Below are 8,225 nucleotides of genomic sequence, written 5' to 3' on the forward strand. Positions count from 1 at the left end.
GGCTATGGTTGTTGTAAAATATTTGTAATACTAACACCATTGACGTAAGCCTATTTGACTGCAATTGATTTATTTTTCATATTATTTATTGCTTCTCTTGGTTCTGTTACATCTGGGTTAACAATAGCAAAATAAATATACTTTTTTTTTTAATAAAGAATTTTGTTTTTATTTAGGTAGCCTAATAATTATTGATTATTCGAAAACTAATTATATTAGGCTACTATTGTTTTTTTTCCTGAAGTAAAATAGGCTATCTTTAGCTTTTCCAATGTTGATGTCTGAAATCTGTTGACTTCTTGCCTGTCTAAAAAGTTTTAATGCAAATGTAATAATTACATGGACTAATGATATATGATTACGTAAAAAAAAAATATTTATCTAATCATTAATTTTAGATATTCGGAATTTAGGCACTTTATTCAGAACAACTTTTTGAAATGTTTCGTGCGTAGACCACGTTAATATGACACAGCAACAACTACAATAAAACACACGATTTATTCTTATTTCGAGGTAAATGAAAATCACCAGACAAGAACCAACTTCTAGCCTTCACCACATAACACCGTATCTATAAAACAAAAAATACAGGATGCTATCTAAAACAAGCGTTCACCCACACACAAGACAGTCACAAATAGACGACCCAGTCTATTCCTATGTACAAACGCCCATTAAATTAAGCATAAATAAATATATACAACCATAAATAAAAGAAGCTTCCTTACACAGTTAACCAAATATTAACTTTGACAGACAGGCTATAATCCTGCTTGCGGAACTGAGAAAGTGCGCACTCAGGAGCGCGCAAAGGCTGCGCGTGGCCGTGTTCCAGCACGCGCGGTCACCTCAGTTCTATGCATCTTATAAGAAAGCGCACAAACCCGGTACCCTTTTTATGTCTTTTTTTCTAGGTCAAAGCAAGCTTCCTTTCAGCTGATGTAGGGTTGTAAGAAAAAAAACAATATTTAGGCCATAAAGTGTGTTTCTTTGTTGATTTAGCTCTCTGTAAATGTTAGCATATATTAAAAAAAAAAAAAAAATACATAACAGATTATTATCAGTGAAATAGTTGAATCTGTCGGTCAGCTAAGATGATTGCCGTGTCAAAAGTATAACTCAACTGAAAATGTCCTCACATTTTCACAACCAAATGGCCAAGACAGCACAAGCAATAGCAGTTTCAGATACAAAGAAATACAACCAAAAATACAAAACCCCCCTGTTCATTAGTAGACAAGCTCTTGTGAATATCGCCAAAGGTGTTTTAAAGGATATATTAAATCTCAGTGCTTTAAATCTTGGCTTGTAATCTTTATATGAATAATTGGACTGAAAACTTATTTTCTAATGAATTGCTGTTTATGTAAAGAATATGTGTATTTTATGAGCTGTCAAATGGTGAATCTTTGTCATAAATCATACTGGATGTAAGATCTGTGATGGACTGCAATGTAAATAGCATGAAGCTTGTTGCAGCACAAATGGTTGCACATATAGGCTACAGCCTCTTTTTGGCAAACACTCAATTTCATTGTACCGCATTATTACTAAATGCAATAAAATCTCTTTCAAATCTATGCAGAGCCAATTTTTACTTGACAACCACTTTTATGGACAGAAGATGATTGTTTTACTGTAGGCGTAGTTGGCAAAAGTTGCGTGGAATGTACTTAACATTGCAGAACTGTGCACCTATATTTTAATAAGTATAATTAAATAAAGTAGTTAAAAATGTGTCCACTAGTATCCCAAGCAAACCTGTCCTCCTGTGCGCTGGCCTTTACACTGATGAACACTCAAATATTAGCTATTAGATTCATGAGCATGTGTATAAAGGACAGCCTGCATCTAAGATCATGTAAAATATCATATTTTGATACACAAAAACACACTCACAAACACTCCTTGAATATTTTCACACTCGCGCACGAATGAGATGAAGATGGTGAACGTGTCACAGCAGACTCATGTCCTCCAGTCTCTTTTATCGTATCGCTCCTTTCATTTTCCCGTGATCTGTTGTCCACTCGCCACCTTCAACCCAGAATGTAAAACGCAATGTCATAAAACTAGAGTTTATAGAATCTCTGAACATCTCCAATGACTCGACTTCCTTGATATCGTATTTCCACAGTTCATTTCCTGTGTTTTTCCTCTTTCTCTCCAGCTCCTTTGGAGCCGTCTGCAGGTGTGTGTCGGTTGGGGGTGGGGTTGTTCAGGAACATCTTGTCGAGGCCTTTAAGGGCTTCAGTCAGGTAATTCTGCAAAGCCGTGAGGGCGGCGCAGATGGCTGGGAGAACCAAAACCGTGTGTGATGAAGCTGAAGTGTGACAGGCAGCTCTGGATTCCTGGCTCCAGGATGGGCGTAGGCCGAGAGTTTCCTAATGGAGTGCGATCTTGAGCCAACAGGTCCATGAACTCCTTACACAATTGCCTGAGAACAGAAGAGAGACAGAGATGAAACCCAGAATTTTCCAACATCAATCCAAAAAATTACACAATTGTTCTTTACTGGGATTGATGCTTACACAAAGAAATGTTTTAATCCATGGAAACCATTCCACTGCACAAAATGCTCTACACACTAAGAAAATGGTTCTTTAAAGAACTGTTTACCAAAAAGCTCTTTGGAGAACCAAAGTGGTTGATATTTTGTTAGTTTCCATGATCACAAATTAATCCACAATTTCTAATTAATAACAACAAATTTGCCAGAAGTGTCAGCAACAGTTAACAATGAGGGGTTTATTGGAGAGTAGCCTACGGATATTAAAGCAAATGTATGTACGTTTTTGAACTTTTGTTTTAACATTTTTAAAACCATTCTGATGGTACTGCGACTTTTAATGGGGTGAATGGCTTCTTTTCTCCCCAAACATTTATTCTAGTAGCAGGCAAGTTTTGTTGGGCAGCTGCCAAATTCTGTGAAAGGCCCAGATTGCTTTACGGCAGCAACAAATGCGTACATACACTGTAAAAAAAAAAAAAAAAATTGTGATTTTAACAGTAAAAGACTGTAAAAATGCTACAGTAAATACCTGTTAATTGGTTATCAGTAACTTTACATACTATAAATGGTGAATAACTGATTAAAAGAAAATTGTACATTTTAATGTAAATTTACAGTAAAATACTGTTAAAATAACAGTTTTTAGAAGTAAATAATTTACAGTGAAAACTGTAAACTGTTTTTTCTTATCGTTTGTGTACATTACAGTTTTATCTTACATCGAATTAAATTAATGTTTCCGCATTATTTCAGTATAATGTGTGTTACTATAATGATGTTTAGTGTTTGTATGAATGACACTGTGCACCTTCTCTCTCTCTCTCTAAATATATATATTAGTATTTCCCTTCTCCGCTTGTGGAAGAGCTGTTTGTGATGAGCTCTGTTTTTGGTGGTTATCAGTATTACAATGGTTCAAAACAGATATTAGTATCAATATGCTGGTTTATTAACATTACATTAGTTAATTAAATTCGTTTTTTTTTTTTTTTTGTGAATTGAAGTCTGTAAAACCTAAAATGTTGCTAGCATATTCTTAGCAGTGACGTTCTAGCAACCATAGCTGCTGGTACCGTAAATGTCACATATTTGTTTTTATTATTTTTCTTACAGTGTACAGCTATGCACTGTAATTATGACATATGGCTCCGGAGTCACAAAATTAAAACAACATATAGTTGCTTTAAGTCTGTGTGAACCGGAAGTTGGTGCCGACTTTATTTTAGTGTAGTGACATATTTCCAACTGAAATCTAATATTGAATAGAGACGTGGCTTTATTTTTGCACTCCTCCTATCATCTTTCACTCACAGTACTCTAATGGTTGGAGAGGGGTGGTTAAGGATTTTCTGCCCAAGCCATGGCCCAAACGGAGAAGAAACGGCATTTCAGAGGCAGAAGCAAAAATGATCAGGTTTTGATTAAAGATTACCAAGACAAACAATTTTTTTTTCAGTGGATCAACTTTTTCACAAATTAATTGTTTACACTAAGACTAGCAATATATGCTATTTATTTAATGCAGACTTTATATAAATTAGAGGTTAACCAGCAGGCAGAGTATGTCAATATATAACGTCAGGATTGATAATATAATCTCGGTTGAAAATAAAGATTGAGTTGACGTCAGTTTCTGACACCAATTTTACATTGACTTAACATAGAATTTTGCTTACACAGCCTAAAAACAACAAATAACAACATCAGCTGATGTCGGTACTGGACATCAAATTAACATTGACATTAGACGTTGACTTGACATTGAATTTTGGTCACCCAATGTTGAGACCAAAACCAAATATAAACGCCTTTTTTAACGCCTCATTATAAACGATTTTGTGTGCCTGCTGGGTAATTTAAAGTTAAATGTATATTCCTGACACTCAAGAACAAAAATGACTTTTGTCTCAATTTATAGTGATATAAAAGTTAATGCTCCTTTAAACAATGTAATTTTGAGCTAAATTTAGTCTATGCTATCTGATAAAATTGTTTGCACTATATACAAACAATTATATATACAGGTATATACATTTATATTTATATACACATACACTTATTTATCTAACACACATACTTAGTGTACACTTTGCATTTTTGCACATAATATACATGTACATACATAACTGCTTAATGTAATATACCTGCCACACAATTGTAAATTTGTATACTGTCATTCCTTACCAACTTTTTTTAAAAAATTATTATTCTTTTATGTGTTTTTTGTTCTTTTGCTGTCATTCTGTTGCACTGCGGAGCTTTTATCACGAAAACAAATTCCTCGTATCTGTAAACATACTTGCCAATAAAACTCATTCTGATTCTGATAGTTCATTTTTTTTCTGTGTGTATTGTGGACATTTTATGTGTTTATTGCTGCTGGTGAATGTTTGCACAAGGTGATTGGAGGAACTATATTTTATTACTTTTTCTGTAGGAAAACAACTTAACATGCCAATAAATGCACAACATTCTGCTAATGGGACAGTGCGGGGTCTAGACATGCTCTTTTTACAGCAAGACTAGTCAGGTGGGTTTTAGGATCAATCCCACTAACTGTGTCCTATCCAATTCCTTTACCATCTATACAACTGTGATCCAATCAGAGAATGTCATGACATTTTTTCATGGCACATCAAGCATGACAAATTCTTCATTCACATTTATCAGAACATATATCAGAAGGGACGTGCTTGATCTTCTGTATCAGTTAAAGAAACGCGACCTGCTCGCTCATGGATTACAGCATACATTTTTCAAGAAATGAATTTAAGTCATAAGTTGAATTAAACAATCAAATGGAAAAGACATCAACCACGATTCCATTAAAAAAAAACCTTTCTTCCTCCAAAAGAAGCTGAAAAGAACTGTCATCTTACTGCCATGGATATTCCTACTTCTTTCTGTATATATAAATCTACATATTCTTTTAACTGAGTGTGGAAATATTGATTATAAAGAGAACTCATACATAATATCAAAGCCACTAACTCTGAAAACCCTCATCCATAAAATACAAACACTGTGACTCAGCATTTGGACATTTATGATGAAATTGATAAAATGAAAAAAAGTATTTAATAAAACTTTGGATATGTTAGGCTCACAGAGATCAACAGTAAAACAATTACAAAATCCCTAGTTCATATCAGACCCATGTTTGTCGATCTCAGTATCTCACATAATGGTGATGTGATTGCTTGATGCTCATAATTATTTTGAGTAATAGAAAACACAAATAACAGTGCTCTGACAGGTTTAAGGTTTGCAATAGTTCAGTCGCTTTGTGGTGTCCCTGAGAATCATGGGTAAAAGGCATACGCCAATCACACTGCGAGCAAAAGGTCTCCAAAAATATTTTTTAAAAAAGTTTGACATCTACTTTAAAATGAAAACTCTCCAGTGTACACTGTCCATAAATATGAAGAGGGAGAGAACTTGAAATCCTCAGAGCAAAGCCTGCATATTCTGTTTCTGAGAGGAAACCCCATCAATTAGAATAAAGCCATCAGTTTAACTTTCAGTCTACTGGGAGAGTGTCTTTATCTGTCATTACTGGGGAATATTCTGTTCTCAGCATATTTCACTTTCCGAAAGACGCAGTGCTCTCAATATTCAAGCTTTTCTTGCTTTGGGGAATCATACGGAAAAATATAGGCAGATATTTTAGCCATGTGCCCAGATGGCCTGATACTAATGTCCTCCCAACATTTGACCTCCATGTTTTTCTGAAACTGCCTAGTTGTGTATACAGTTAACATTCAATAACAATATGATCACCAATGTAATTCAAATAGCCTAATTATGATGTCTGAATCTTGTAAGGTTAATTTAAAAGCATTAAGTTGATCAAATACTTTTTGGCCTAATTTATACAGTATTAAATTCTTGACTTTTTAAGAGCATGCATCCAAAAACTACTTGTGCCATGTTCATAATAAAATGCTTTGAGGTGCAATGTAATCTCAAATAAGAATTTGAGCAAACGATCACACTTCTATCTTTAAAAGGTCATTTGTGACAAACAGTTCAAATGCCTCCAACTGGCAGCGTTGCAGAGCCCTGCTGTGGCATCTGCAGTTGTCTGGACTTGTCAGATTTTGACCCACATTCGCTTTCGCGTCTCAACACCACAAACAGTCTTGTTGTCCAGTCGGGAGAGCGCAGCGCGCCTCTGTCTCATTCCAGAGCGACAGAACGCGAGTGCCCGAGGCGCGTGCAGGGGCGGGGGCGCGGGCTGACTGACGGGACTTTGACAGACAGACTGTGAAAGGAGAGGCGAGGGAGCAGGGAGGAGGGATGACCTTAGGCAAAACTTCAAGGGGAAAGCTGGCACTTTAAGACTTGAAACATTTCACTTAAATATAATGAGTTTCTAGCTCGGTGCCAGGCTGAGATGGATAAGAGACGCGTTTTCTGCTGGACCTGAACTGCCTCATTAGAACCAGCTAAACGTGTCAAAGCGCACCAGGCACTAAGCGGACAGCTATCAAAACGAGAATCCGTGATGGATTCAACATTCACTTCGAAATGAGGCTACACATTTGTTCAGATGAAGGCGGTTATACCAGCTTCCAAAGAAAACAACGAATGCAATAAATCACAGTTAAACAACAGACTGTGACACGTTATAGTATACTTACTTTGTGGCGAGCAGCATGTTCTTTCGCGAGTGCAGTTCGTTTGGATCTGTGTGCTGTCTGTTCAGATATTCAGACACGGCCTTTGTGGGAAATTCCGTTTCACAAATGTAGCCAAAGTCGCGAGCCAAAATGAACAGCTTCTCCTGGAAATGAAAAATAAACACAATATGGTGAAATGGAATTACTGCACATCATCGCTTAAAATATTTTATAGCCTACAAATTACAGCTGTAGCACTGGAGGAGAAAAACAGAGTATTAAGCGAATGAAAGATCGCCGTGCAGAAACAATCAGACAGTCACAACAATAATTAAATGAAATTTGCTGTACTGGTTAAAATTTCGTTTTACTGCCTCTGCATCTGTTAACTATTTGCACCGCCTAAGGAAAATAAATCAGATTAGAGAAACTCCCAAGGCAATAAAATGTAATCTAGCCTAACATGTTCGAGGTTCGTTCGTAAATTCAATTTTTCATTTTAGGCATAAATTGTAAAATTATTCGAGATCCACTATTAAACTTAAACTAAGTGCGTTAAAAAAAATCGGGCATGTTTTCCATTAATGGCCATTGTTTTCCTCATTTGAAGGGCCTGAATTCCCAAACGGTGAGAAAAAAACAAAAACAAAACAACAATCTAAATGGGAAATAAGAATCAGATGTCCTGCTTTACCTTCTACTAGCGACGTCAGTAAAGTGACATTCGCTGCTTTGCGTCTCCCCGCGGGCAAATTCAAGCCGATCTTCTCCAGCTTTTCCCTCAGTGATCTCCCGCCATTTTTCGACTTCGCTCTGAGGATAGCGAAGGCATTATTAGAGACGTGTTTTTTTTAAAGGATTGACAGCAAAGAAGCACTACGACAATTAAAATGTTTAGGCATGACATGTTTAGGCAGGAGTAATTGAAAAATCTCTCAAAAACAACAACAAAAATACATTTTTTCAGCGTCCAACGTTGCCTATTCAACGTCTCGTCAGTAACTGCAGATGTGGTCATCGTAACCAGATGTTTGGAGTTCAAATTGAATATAAGATTTGTCTTTAATCCATTGACCTCTGCTAAACAA

The 8,225-nt window shown here is 36.0% G+C and overlaps 1 pseudogene; it reads right to left on the minus strand.

Annotated features, from left to right (window-relative positions):
* Positions 1-482: 482 nt before the first annotated feature.
* LOC113081258 (transcription factor AP-2-beta-like) lies at positions 483-8,155 on the minus strand (annotated as a pseudogene).
* Between the last annotated feature and the right edge of the window lie 70 nt (positions 8,156-8,225).

Source organism: Carassius auratus, unplaced genomic scaffold (genome assembly GCF_003368295.1).
Source record: "Carassius auratus strain Wakin unplaced genomic scaffold, ASM336829v1 scaf_tig00033532, whole genome shotgun sequence".
Lineage (NCBI taxonomy): Eukaryota > Metazoa > Chordata > Actinopteri > Cypriniformes > Cyprinidae > Carassius > Carassius auratus.